This window comes from Cetorhinus maximus, chromosome 21 (genome assembly GCF_964194155.1).
Source record: "Cetorhinus maximus chromosome 21, sCetMax3.hap1.1, whole genome shotgun sequence".
Taxonomy (NCBI): Eukaryota; Metazoa; Chordata; class Chondrichthyes; order Lamniformes; family Cetorhinidae; genus Cetorhinus; species Cetorhinus maximus.
Genome location: NC_135899.1, coordinates 26,387,121 through 26,402,022, shown reverse-complemented (window position 1 = coordinate 26,402,022; position 14,902 = coordinate 26,387,121).

Genomic DNA, 14,902 nt, shown 5'->3' with positions numbered 1-14,902 from the left:
TGCAGTGAAACACACTGTGGTATGGCACGGGACTCCCAAATGGCCAGCGGTGGGCCCAAAATGAATGAGTTTCAAAACATTGCCTGCTGCTAATTCTCGGAACCAAACAGGATTTCCTCCTCCTGAACCCAACCACGAGATGTCGGCAAAAGAACGTGAGGATTCCCGAATGTCAAATTAAACCAACATTGCAGGCGATCTAGTGCAGCCATGACTGACTGGCTGACTGACTGACTGGCTGACTGACTGGCTGGCTGACTGACTGGTGACTGTCTGACTGACTGTCTGACTGACTGACTGGCTGACTGACTTGCTGACTGACTGTCTGACTGACTGGCTGGCTGACTGACTGACTGACTGGCTAACTGTCTGACTGACTTCTGACTGACTGACTGACTGGCTGAATGACTGGCTGACTGTCTGACTGACTGGATGACAGGCTGAATGACTGGCTGACTGACTGGCTGACTGCTCTGCTGTTTGAAAAGTGCAGTGAAGCTATTCAGCCAATCACAGGATTCCTCCCTGCATTTGCTGCTGATAGGCTCACTATTGAAGCAACAATATGAGTGTGGCTGTCAAAAAAGCACAAAAATGAAGGCGAGGCAAGAAGATGAAGCTGAGCAAAAAGACAGTTTGTCATCTTATTTTAAAAAGCTTGAAGTATTGAATAGTGGACACTCATCAAAAAGTGTGGACGAGGTATGATCTGAATTATCCGATCATTTGTTGAGTTGTGGAGATACCACAATTACAGCAAAATTTGAAGAAGTAGACTCTGGAGTGACAATGGAACTGCAAAATATTGGTGATTTTGTCAAAGTAAAGGAAGAAACTACCCTGAAGACAATGCGTTATGGCCAAAATCTGTTTCATTCAATATGATAGAATATTTCTTACCAAATAAACTAGAAAACATAGGTAATATGGAAAATCTGAGAAAAGAGTATGAGGTTGGTGTCCAAAAGCAATTTAGACGTCTTCATGAGTCCCATTTTCCGAGGATGAAGAAAAATGGGACGACAGAAATGAGAATTTGGTTGATTTTTTTCAGAAACCACTAAGGCAGCCGACTGATGTGTTTATAAATTATTTCCTGACCCGAGTAAAGGAAAACAAACATTCATCGACAGACTCTCCAATTGGAGATAAGTTGGAGGAGATGTTCTTGATCATGAAGCTTCCATAACTCATATTAACACGATGTGTAAGTTCATTCAAAGGTGTAAATTATCTGGAAGAATTGATTCTGTGTTATCGGCTCAGCTTGAAAAGGAGCATTCTTATTGGACAAGTTGTTGCCACGGTGATACTACTGTCTTCTTTGGGACGACCTCTAAGAGGACATGATGAGTCATCATTGTCAAATTGAAAAGGTAGTTTTTAACCTGCCTTAAATATCTGAGTGAATTTGATGATTTTCTCAAAGAGCATTGGAAAAATTATCAGTATTGTGGCTCGGGGAAGACCAGCTCTTTTATGCACCAAACTGCTGATGAATTCATCACAACAATGGCAGAGCGGCTCAGAAACCAATTCATTGATGAAGTAAAGGATGCCGAGTACTATTTCATAATAGGCGATTCAACATTAGATGTGAGTCATGTAGACCAATTAACATTAATTTTAAAATATGTGACCTCCCTTAGAAAGAGAGAAAAATTAAACTTCACGGAGGTTCGATGCTGTTGGTCTGAAGTTCCCCTGGGTGAAGGCCCAGTAGATGTCAGGACGTTCACCAATGATGCTTCAGCATGGTGGAGAGTCCAGCTGGACTAATTCTTCCTGTCTCAGCAAGCAAGTCCAAAATTATGCAGACAAGCTACACTTAGATGGGATTCTCTGGCTACAGGTCGAGAATCACACACGATTTCACAAAGCAGAGAGGAATAGAGAGAGAGAGCTAGTTAGGGCAGCCTTCTGTCCTCTGCCTTTCCCCAACAAGACTAAAAGCAAAACCAGAGGTTCAAACGTAAGGTTTGCCTCTGCCATGTGATTGTCTTTTTGTCTTACAGCTTTTCATTATTTGCAGTTCAAGACTAACAAACAACTCCTTCTCAAGTACCATGTAGGTCAGGTGATTTTGTGGACGAGGCCTACTTGTCGACAGTTCCAAGGTGAACTTATGACCCTTATTAAAAAACTTAGGGCCAGCCTCCAAATGTCCGAATATTGCAATGTCCTTCCATATTTCAAAAAGAAAAACCCAGTTTAAAGAGATATGATTCTAACATCGGAAAGTAGGTAAGCATGAAATAAAAACAGAAAATGCTGGAAAACCTCAGCAGGTCTGGCAGTATCTGTACGGAGAGAAACAGAGTTAACGGTTCTAGTCAATATGAATCTTCCAGCATTTGCAGTGTTTTGCTTTTATATAGGTAGGTAAGCAAATTATTATATGAAGGGATATTTGAGCAGTTCAGTCATTGATGGTGGCTTCCAGATGGATTGATGAAAGAGATAATATTAATCAGGGGTGCACATAGGAGTTACAAACCTGTTCTATTGTACCGAGTTAAGTTGAGGAGCGATTTAGTGAATGTTACTGTTGGAGTGGTTCCTACTTTGCCTATAAAAGGGATAGATTTTATACTGGGAAATGATCTGGCAGGTTCAAGAAACTGTGGCTTCTCCGAGAGCGTTGGAAGAACTGGTGGTGGTGACAGAGCCTGAGGTGTTACAAGAGGAACATCCTGTCTTGTTACAAGAATGTTGATAATGAGATCTCAGGGTCCAAAGATTAGGCAAGAGGAAGAGGAGGATTGCTTAGATGTTCAAATATCTGGGAGTATTTTTGAGAAGCTAAGTAAGGAGGAAGATAAAGAAAGTGATGAGGCTGACATGTTTTGTCCAAATTATTTGACAGAAGCCCAACAGACAGATCCTGGTTTGCGGGAGTTGTATCAGACAGCGCATTATGATGCAGAATTGGAAATAAGTTCCTGAGTGTTATTACATTGATTATAATATATTGATGAACAAATGGAGATCACCTCAAATGCCAGCAGATGAGGAGTGAACAGTGATCCAACAGATTGTAGTCACTCCTGATTATTATAGGGAAATTTAACGAGTTGCTGATAAAATTCCGATGGCAGGTCATTTAGGAATCAGGACTCAGAATAATGAAACATCAATATCTTTTCACCATCATGAATTTGTCTACATGGTTCCCTGAGGTGTAATCTTTGAGAAAGATGACAGCAAAGGCAGTAGTTGAGTAATGGTTCACTTCTTTTTATTCATTCATAGGATGTGGGTGTCACTGGCTAGGCCCATCCCTAATTGCCCTTGAGAAGTGGGTGGTGAGCTTCCTTCTCGAACCGCTGCAATCGATGTGGTGTTGGTACATCCACACTGCAGTTAGGAAGGGTGTTCCAGGATTCTGTCCCAACGACAGTGAAGGAATGGTGATATATTTCCAAGTCAGGATGGTGAGTTACTTGGAGGGAAATTTGCAGGTTCCCATGCCTGTGCTGCCCTTGACCTCCTAACTGGTAGTGTTGGTGGGTTTGGAAGGTATGGATCACGAGGTGTGGACTACCCAAAGAAGGACAATCAGAACAAGGGTCAAACTTTATGTCACAGATATTGAAATAAACCTTGGGTAGCTTAGGGATAAATAAGTTTAAGTCTTCTCCATGCCATCCACAATCACAAGGGTCATTGGAAAGGTTGCACCAAACCTTGAAGGCCATGATTAGGGCCTATTGTCAGGTATGTTCTGAAAATTGGGATAAGGGAATTCCATTCTTATTATTTACCATCTGAGATGCACCCAATGAATGAACCAGGTTCAGACCATTTGAGTTAGTATCTGGAGATGAAGTGAGAGGACCATTTATATCTATTGAGGAGAAATTTACAAATTAGCAATTAGAAACTATGCTTTTAGTCTTCCTGTCTAAATTTCGGGAGAGACAGATTAAAGCATGTGAAATAGCTCAGGAACATTTAAAAGTTCCCCAATGAATAATGAGTGACAGAGCGGACAGAACAACCGAAGCTCAAAATTTTAAACCTGGGGATAAAGTATTGATGTTCTTGCCTGTGCTGGGGAACCACTAATATCCAGTTTGTGGATCTTATCATGTTAAAAAGAGACTTGATGAGGTAAATTATGTGATCAGCAAACCAGATGAAGGAAAAATCAATCATTCTGTCATGTTAATATGCTGAAACAATATTATGATAGATCAGATAGTCAGGAGAAGCGTATATTCGCTATGGTAGAGGAGGTAAAGAGTGAGGTGAATGTATCAGAAAATTCCAGTGAGGAATCAGAAGTTGAAAATTCTAAAGTAGACCCTTCAGTAATCCAGCTGTGGAATAGACACCAAGAGAGCGTCTACGTGTGTCTTGTGGCTAGTGGCATGTCACCGTCAATAGGCCTATACGTGGACCAGGGGGCCGTATAAGAAGGGATATGCCATGGAGTTGAGCTGTGACCAGCGCAGCCAGGCCCAGGAAAAAAGAGTCAGCCTTCCAAAGTAAGAGTATGTTTCAAAGCCCTTCAGAGTGAAAGCCACAGCAAAAATGTTAATCTGGGCTAAGTCTGTTGTATTGACTTTAAGTAGGAGCTGATATTGTTTAGAATCATTTTCTTATTTTCTCAGTGTACCTATTTAGTCATTATTGCTTATGTTTGTTTTGTTCAGATTTGTATTAAAATATTTTTTATAATATTTTTAAATATTTTTTAATCATGGAGTCCTGATGCTTAGGTCCTTACCCTTGGTTCTTCCACGCATTATATTGATTCTGGTCTATTAAACCAGGTCCTAAAAAGCATCCGGCTTGTCTAGTGTTCTCATAACTGGGATCATAATGCTACCGGAAGCATCACCGTTCACAGTAGCTGCTGGTACTGGGGTTTCTCACTGAAGCAGTCACTCCACAGTGGTGGTTGGTGGATTCTCTTTTCTCTTGGAGACAGTGATGTTGATTTTGAATCCTTTTTTAAGAACTCGCGGTTTGCAGCAATGAGATCTTCTGGTGGGTTTCCAAACCACAGACAGCTCAGTTTTAATGAGAGAGGTTGCAGAAGAAAGAGTGGGTAAGGCTTCTGCCCCCTGCTGTCTCTGTAGAAGACTTTTTGATTGCTAGTTTAAATCCAGCATATTTTACACCAAAAAGCTGGGTCACATGACATCTCTCTGGTTACAATCTGGGTTTATTTTAGTCAATGTCCACGGTTTCTGAGAGCTGCATAGATTCTGTTTCTCCATAAAGCAGCTTTTGTCCTTCGTAGCATAATATTGCTGTAAGCCAATGTCCTTTGTTTAGCAAAAATGTTCTTTTCAAAAAGTTCAATATATTATATATCTTTATAATGTCCAGCTGATGACATTATGAAGTACAATATGTCCAGGAGATGACGTTATAAATTCACATACTATACAACACATTTCCATAACAAGATGCAATCAATTGCAAAGGGGGAGATTTTTGCTGTTGGTTGATAATATTTCCTTATACCTGATAAAGTGAAAGGTATCAATATTGATATCTTTCCTATTGCTGATACCTTTCCTGCTAAACTGCAGGAAAACTCCTCCAGCTAATGATGTTTCTCACTCTCAGTATAGTGATTGCAAATACTTTCTTGTGTTGATTTATCCCCTTCCCATGAAACTGTGGATCACGGGGAGGATTTTTTCCTCATCGGGCGGGCTCGGTGGGGATGGGCGGGGGCTGTCGGGAAGCCGACCGCTGCTGGTGATTAGGGCCGGACCGCGATTTCACACCGGCGGCTAATTAATGCCCACCCAGCATGAAACATGAGTGGCAGCGCTCAATGCTGCCTGTGTGGGCGGGGGGCAGTGGGGGGGAGGAGGGGGAGGGCGAACTTCGCGCATGCGTGTGGGTGTGCACTGGAAAAGCTCCCTGAGGCACAGAGCTGCCTGAGGGAGATGAACATTTTTCAAAAGAAAAAATAAAGGTTTCTAAAATGTTATTAAACATGTCCCCTCATTTGACTCTGTCACATGAGCAGGGACATGTTATTAATTACATTTTAAAATTTTTATTTTATTTTTATTTGCTATTGGAAACCTCATCCTGCCGGTGGATGAGGTTTCCTAAAAAATGCAAAGGCCGCTTGGCCTTTTCGCCTGCCCGCCAACCGTAAGGTTCAACGGGTAGTGAAAAATTTCTTTCAATTACCTTTCTAATGGCCTTAATCGGCCTTTTAATAGTTGGCGGGCGCGTTACCGACTCCAGCATGTTCCTGCTGACCAAAATATCGTGCGACTACGCGATGATGTCATGGCGCTCGCCCGACGTAATTGAGCATCATTTTACGCTCAGTATGGTCAAGGGCACGCCAGCCTGACACTAAAAATTGTCCCCCATGAGTGCTGAATTTTATGATCTGTGTATGACACAGGATTTATATTGGGCTCTGATTACAGAATCATCCATCCTGTAACTGATCAAGGTTTTACAGATCCCTTTGTATCCATCATTCAGGGTCTAATCTTATGTAACTTTTACCAATCTCTGCCCTTAGCTCAGTGAGGTGTCTCCTTGGGTAGAAAATAATAACAGTAGTATGCAGTTAATGATGAAATACGTAGAACACTTCTCTCAGTAATGGCATTATCCTGGTTATAATACTTGCCTCTTCTCCAGTGCATCAACATCCTTTTTGTCATATGGAGACCAGAACTGAGTGTTTTATGAAAAGTTCTATGTAAGTTTAATATCAATTCTAGAAATGAACTTTCGTGCCTTATTTGCATTTGTATGGTCTTGCTAACCTGCAGTGTCACTTTAAATTATTTGTGAATCTGTACCACTGAACCCAGTCAGATGCATTTTCAAAGATATATTTGAGAACATTATTCTTGCAACAGAAATACACCACCTCATAATTATCTATATTGAAAATAATTTGCCATTTAAATGTCCATTGTTCACGTTTATTCATTGTTTTTTGTGTCTTCATGTATTTGTTGCATTCTTCCTCTTATCATCTGCATTCTCACTTTGGACTTGTCTGCCTGGACTGAGACAAGGACGATGTTTGATCAGCAATTTCCAATCTCTTTTCCCTTCTCTCCCTTATACAGTTAATTTAGTGGCGATAACGATCCTGTCCCAGGGAAAGTGTGGCCTCTCCACCTGCACAACTTGCTACCTGGTGGCTATGGCAATGGCAGATCTGCTGTTCGTTATCACTGCACTCATAGTGTTATGGATCAGTTCTTATTATTTCCCAGGATCTTTCCTGGAATTCACCTTTGTGTGTAGTGTGGTCATGGTCCTGTTTTATGCAGCTGGAGAATGTTCTGTCTGGTTCACTGTCACTTTCTCTTTTGATCGATTTGTGGTCATTTGTTGCCAGAAGCTGAAAACAAAATATTGCACCGAGAAAACTGCAGCTGTGGTTCTATCAACAACCTGAACTCTGCTCTGTTTAAAAAACATTCCCATGTATTTTACATTTGAACCTGGAGAGATAATTCACAATGTTCCCTGGTCCTGTTATTTAAAGCCAAGCTATTATACTGACCCTGCATGGGTAGCATTTGACTTATTTGATAAGATTTTAACCCCATTTCTCCCATGTGCTTTAATTCTGTTGCTCAATGCTCTGACTGTCAGATACATTTTAGTGACCTGTCGAGTCCATAAGGGACTGAGGGGTCAGAGCAAGGGAGAGAATCGCAGTGACCCAGAGATGGAGAGCAGAAGGAAGTCTATGATTTTACTCTTCACCATATCCAGCAACTTCATCCTCCTTGGTTTTTATACGTTGTAAACTTCTTATATTGTATCCTCACAGGAATTAATACCAAATATTTCAATGATTCTTCATACATCTTTTGAGAAGCTGGAATTATGCTTGTGGATTTAAGTTGCTGTACAAATACATTTATTTGTGGAGTGACTCAGTCCAAGTTCAGGGAGCAGTTCAAAAGCGCGGTGAAATATCCGGTTACATCAATTATTCATTTAATTAATAAACAAAACAACTGAGAGCAGCCCAGAGCTGGTCTCCAGTGTGTTCCAGTTAATGGATATAATACGTATCCCCAGACTTCCATTATTTGAATAACACCAGGGATTTCTGGGGGTCTGAGAATACACTCAGTGGCGTGCAGGGTGGAATGGGGAGTGGATTGGGGTGGGATGGTGAGGGGAGACGGAGAGTGAGAGTGTCCCCTGCAGGACAGGAGAGGAAATGGCAGCCGCAGTCTCTCCTCCACCTGCACTGGTTCAATTCCTGGCTACTCACATCTGCTCAGGAAGAAAAATACTTATTAGAAACTAAAAATCCTGCAGAAGTCAGAATCTGCCTGAGTGAATTGATCATTATTTTATTTTCAGACATTTTATTGACTCTGTCTCCCTTCCCTCCCCCCAGCCGGTTGCTGGCTTCACTCTCTCCCCGTGGGGGTGGCGGGGCGGGGGCGTGGTTCAGAGGATGGGTTCATGTCTGGACAAGCCCAGCCATGGAGACGGAACCCGGGGTGAGGTAGCGGAGTCGGACTTGGCGCAGGAGCTGACAGACCCGAGGTCGCAGCTTGGATGATCGGGGCCTAGTCCCCTCCTGGACCCCATGTTAGCTGATACAGTTAATGATTCTGTTTTCTCTCCTAAGGTTCTGTCCGTCTCTCCTCTAAATGTGCTATGGTCACCGTTCTCCTTATAAACCAACCCTTGACCTCTGTGGCCTTGGAAAGAAAGGAAATCTATGAAGGAAATCGACGAATATGCAGAAAGGGTGAATGTGCAGTTGAGCCATGATCTTATTGAATGGCGGAGCAGGCTCAAGGGGCCAATGGCCTCCACTAGTTCCTATTGAGAACACAAATAGCATCCCAGAAATAGCTATAAATCAGAAAATGTAAGGGAGGGAGGAACTTGGGAAAATTACAATCACCAGGGAAGTGGTACTGAGCAAATTGTTGGAGCCCAAGGCTGACAAGTCCCCAGGTCCTTATGAACTTCACCCTCGGGTCTTAAAAGAAGTGGCTCATGTGACAGTTGATGCGTTGGTTTTAATTTCCCAAAATTTCTGAGATTTGGGGACAGTTCCATTAATGTGAAAAATAACAGATGTAATTCCTTTATTCACAAAGGGAGGGAGGCAGAAAGCAGGAGGCAACAGGCCAGTGAGCTTAACATCTGTCACAGGGAAAATGTTAGAAACTATTATTAAAGAAGTTATAACAGGACACTTAGATAAATTCAGGGTAATAAGGCAGAGTCAACATGGTTTTGTGAAAGGGAAATCATGTTTAAAGAATTTACTGGGGTTCTTTGAAGAAGTAACATGTGCTGTGGATAGAGGGGAACCAGTGGATGTCCTGTACTTAAATTTCCAGTAGGCATTTGATAAGATGCCACATCAAAGATTATCGTGAAAAATAAAAGCTCATGGTGTAGGGGTAACATATTGGGATGGATAGAAGATTGGCTAACAAACAGAAAATAGATGGCAGGCATAAATGCGTCTTCTTCTGATTGTAAGGATGTAATGAGTGGTGTGCCGCAGGGATCAGTGCTGGGGCCTCAACTTTTTATAACTTATATAACTTGGATGAAGGGGCTGAAGGTATGATTGTGAACTTTGCTGATGACACAAAGATAGGTAACATAGTAAGATCTGAAGAGAACAGAAGGAGGCTAGGAAGCGATATGGATAGATTAGGTGAGTGGGCAAAGACCTGGCAAATGGAGTATAGTGTGGGAAAGTATGAAATTATCAATTTTGGCAGGAAAAAAATTATAAAGCATATTATCTAAATAGTGTGAGATTGCAGAGCTCTGAGATGCAGAGGGATCTGGGTGTCCTAGTGCATGGATCATGAAAGGTACAGCAAATCATTAGGAAAGCAAATAGAATGTTATCCTTTATTTCAAAGGGAATTGAATGCAAAACTAGGGAGGTTGTGCTTCATTTATACGGGGCATTGGTGAGACACACCTGGAGTACTGTGTGCAGTCCTGGTCTCATTATAGGCAGGATGTAAATACCTGGATTGGACAGGCTTGGCTTGTATCCGCTGGAGCTTAGAAGAGTAAGAAACATATGATTGAAACATATAAGATTCTTAGGGGTCTTGACAGGGTCGACGTGAAGAGGATGTTTACTCTTGTGGGAGAATCTAATACTAGGGGCCTCTGTTTAAAAATAAGGGATCGCCCATTTAAGATGGAGATCAGGAGAATTTTTTTCTCTCAGGAAGTTGAGTGCCTTTGGAACTCTCTTCTTCAAAAGGCAGTGGAAGCAGAGTCTTTGAACATTTTTAAGATTTTTGGTTGACAAGGGAGACAAGGGTTATGGAGGGCAGACAGTAAAGTGGAGTTAAGGCCATAATCAGATCAGCCATGATCTTATCGAATGGCAGAGCAGGCTCAAGGGGCCAAAGGACTTACTCCTGCTCCTATGCCTTATCTTCTTATTTCTTACGTTTTTAACTTTTAATTATCTAATGTCTTTAATGTTGTGAGCTATTCAAAGACATATCACACAAGGAATAATCCAACATAATATCAAACTTCATGTTTGGTGACCAAAGACTTGGTAAAATAACTAAGTTTTAAAGCTAGTCTTAAAGGAGGAGAGAGGAAGAGAGAGATAGAAAGGCTCACAGAGAGAATTCATCCATTTATCCAGCTTCCCCTTGAATAGATCCACAATATTCGACTCAACTGCTCCCTGTGGTCAAGAGGTACACCTCCTCATATGCACAGCATGATCCCACAAACAGCAACAAGGTGATGACTGGATAAGTTTGTTTTTAGGTGATGTATCTTGAAGGATAAAACTTGGCCAGGAAACCAGGGAGAATTCCCCTCTGCACTTCTTCCAACAGTGGCCATGGGAGCTTTTATGTCCAGTTGAGAGAGTGGATGGGAAGGTTTTAATGTTTTATCCTGAAAGATGTTTCGGTCTAGAAATCAACAACTTGCTGAACGTAGTAAAACTCCCCAAGATGATTCAAACAAGCGATTGTCAAACAAATATTAACACCGAGCCACAAATGGAGATATCAGGACCAGTAACTAAAAGCTTGGTCAGAGAGATTCATTTGAATCAAAGGAAGGAGGAAAGAAGGATGGAGAGGTTGAAGGAGAGAATTCAGAGCTTAGGGCCCAGCTAGCTGAAGGCATAGCTGCGAACAGAGGAGCGATTAAACTTCAAGAGGCCAGAACTAAAGCAGGACAGAAATCTCGGAGGGATGTAGGAGATGGAGGGTGTTGCAGAGATAGGGAGGGGTGTAGAACTGGAGGAGGTTACAGAGACAGGGAGAGCTGCAAGAGATGGAGAAGGTTACAGAGATAGGGAGGGGTGTAGTGGCTGGAAGAGGTTACAGAAAAAGGGAGGGGTGGGGTGTAGGAAGTTACAGAAATAGTTATGTAGGACTGGAGGAGGTTAGAGATCGGAAGGGGTGTCAGGACTTGGAGCGGTTACAGAGATACGGTGCGGTGTAGGGGCTGGAGTGGGTTACAGATAGGGAGGGGTTTCGGGGCTGAGGAAGGTTACAGAGATAGGGTGGGGCGTAGGGGATCAAGGAGGTTACAGTGGACTGTGGGGAGGGGCTAACAGACAGGGTGTAATGGGGACCCACTCACCAGGGACTGTGAAAGACCCTGAATAAATACTTGTCCTTTTTTACCAAACATTTGCTCACAGTACAGATTGATTCACTGGATCTCCCCACCTAATAGCACTATGGGTGTAAGTTCACACACAAACTGCAGTGGTTGAAGGAGAATTAGGGGTGGGAAAAAAATGCCAAACTTGTGACTGACATTCACATCAAGAAGCCAGTCACCACCACCTTCTCAAGAGGATTCTGGGAGTGAGCAATAATTTTCGGCCTTGCTAGTGACACTCAAACTTCCAGTGAATAAATCCCAGTGAGTCTGTGTTGAGTTTTTACCATGTCATGGCCAGTACAGGTGTGTCATATTACAAACTTTCAGTCAATACCTGTTTAAAATTGTACACAAATAAGATGTTAATCTTGCTGCAGCAAATCATGTGACTTTTTCCATTTGGACTACAGACAGTGCCAAGTCTCCAGTGAATACCTAATTTAATATGGACCTAAGTGTGGGTACCTCACAGCCATTTATGGAATTCACACATCTCATTGTTTAAGGATGGGGCAACACCTAACACCTTTGGTCTTTCCAGACTGCCTGTCTCCATGTTTCATACTGGACAAAAGGGAAGATCGAAACTCAATGGCAACTTTCAACTTCCCATTGCATCACAATGGCCTCCTCCATCCAAACTAGACTTAGTGGGCTTCTGTTAACACAAAGGCCATGTGATCAAAGCTGGTTTCAGGGTCTGTATCCTTATTACGCCACTGCTCAGTAAATCCATCAGAATCATCAGTCATCAGCCAGTCTGCAAACCAGATTCTGAAACTAGCTGCAAGTCATCAAACAGCCAAAGTAATTAACCTGTTCCATTTTCAAAGTTCACCTGAGAACCACCCTCCTAGATATTCAACTGCAAAAAACTTGCAACCTGCTGTGAACCTTTCACTTTACAAGGCTCTCACTTCAACTTTAAATCATCAAATCTCTTCAAGGAACTATAGGCCTGCCATGTGAGAAACAGAAATCATAAATCAGAGACTCAATTAACTGTAATTTATAAATGTGCATGATCTTTATCTGTATCCAATCTTTGTGTGTGAATGTGCATACCTGAAACCATGTGTGTGATGTTGCATTAATTCGGTGTAAATATGCAAGAATAAATAATGGTCTTAATTTTAAACTCACAAAAGCTTGTTGCTGAATTTTAAAATTATATACACGCTCCAAAAGTAAGAAAAGATACTCGACTTTCCATACAAAACATATTGATTACAGGCAGTAAGAAAGCAAATACATTCTGTCTGCAACATCTGTAAATGGGACAGAACAAATCACTACCCTGCCCACAATAGCCCACAGAATACTACAGTGTCATTACCCTGACCTCCTTAATCAATCCCACATTTCCCCCTCCCCACTTCCCATCCTATTACTCCTCCCGATTACACATCCTACATTCCCCTCCTCATTTCCCCTTGCCCATTATCCCCTCCTGCAGTTCTTCTTCATGTCTCACATTACCGCTCCCCCATTAGTTGAGGCAGCAGCACCGACACCGGTAATTTCTCCCTCTTCATTATTTTTTTCCATCCTTTGCTGGTTTCTAAAATTCTCCCAATCTCCTGATCTACCACTAATCTTTGCAGCATTAGACACATTTTCTTACAATTTGATACCATTCTTAACTTGCTTAGTTTGACATGGATGGTGCCCCTTCTTGTAGAAACTTTCTTTCTCAATGGAATATATCTTCCTTGAGAGTTATGGAATACATCCTTAGGTGTTGCTTATTAGGTAGTGCTTATTAGCCATCTTACATTTACACTACTTTCCCAGTCTACTTATCCAACTCTATATTCATACATTTGTAATTGCCTTTATTAAAGTTTAAAACACTAGTTTTAGACCCAGGTTTCTCACCTTCAAACTTAACGTAACCTATAACCGTGCAGCACTCCCTCAGTCCTTCCTGCTGTGACAGAGCAGCACACCCTTAGCACTTGCCTTTCAAAAGTGCAGCACTCACTCAGTACCATCCCTCCAACAATGCTGCAACTCCTCAGTACTGCCCACAGAAAGTGCATCATTCCCTCAGAAGTACCAATCCAAAGATGCAGCACTCCCTCAGGGGTGCCCCTCTGACAGTGCAGTATTTGGTCAACACTGCCCCTCTGACAGTGCAGCACTCCCACAATAGTGCCCCCGCTGAGAGTGCAGCACTCCTTCAGTACCGATCCTCACACAGTGCAGCACTTCCTGGGCTGTGTCTAGAAGCCACAACCTTCCGTTTCAGAGGGGAGGGTGCTACCCACTTAGTCTAGCTGTTCTCAACTTGCCCTGTCACCTTCAGAAATTTGTGTATGTACATTCCCAGGTCTCTCTGTTCCTGCACCTAGTTTAAAATGGAACCATTGTGTTCATACTGTGTCCCGTCATCCAAGTTTGCAGAGTGATTCGCCCCTACATAGAAGTACTGGAAATCTGCCCTGCACCCAGATCTATGGTGGATCAAAGGCAGGAATAACTACTTGGGGAGGTTGAGCTGGACAGGTTACAGGCTTCTCGCATATTCTAGGTCCTAATCTGGACTGAGGGGCTGACATGGTACAAGATCTTTGTGGTCCAGTTAAAACTTTCATTGGACAAGAGAGGTCAAAAAGACTCATCTCTATTCATTTCTCTTGTGGTAACTTGTCAAAGATTTTCCTGAAGTCCATGTACACTTCATCCACCACATTTCTCCATCACAGTGTATGTTACCATCTCAAAGAATGTTCGGAGCTTTGACAAGCACCATCTTCTCTTCTGAAATCTCTGCTGGCTGCTAATTTATTGCTATATTTTCTCTTGATGCAGATTCCTGATCATTTTATTCCTAAAAGTCTCAAATTGTTCCCCACCAGTGGCATGTGTTTTGAACGGAGGACTGTACAGAGGCAGGAAAGTGGAGAAAGAACCTAATTTCTCATAGGAATTGGAGAAGTGTTAAAAATTGCAGAAACAGGTCCTGGTTTGTAAAGCACAAAACAAATAATCTCACAGCACCAAAAAATCTGTGAGACACAGGCTCCCTGATCCCCAGCAATTAATTCTTCCTGATCTGAGCCTGTGGTTTCAGTGCAACAACCCCTTCTCCTGCGCCATTGTAACTGCGAGCAATCCCCTGCCCCCCCAACCAACCGGGGAGCAGACCCCTCACTAGACGCCCACTCCGCCTCACAGTGAAAGCAGTGAGTGAATTGGCTGTGAGCGAGTTGCATTCCCAGACTCTGTACAGGTTAAACAGAGCGGATCAGAGCAGGTTAAAAATTGCGGCCTGAAGTAGAGA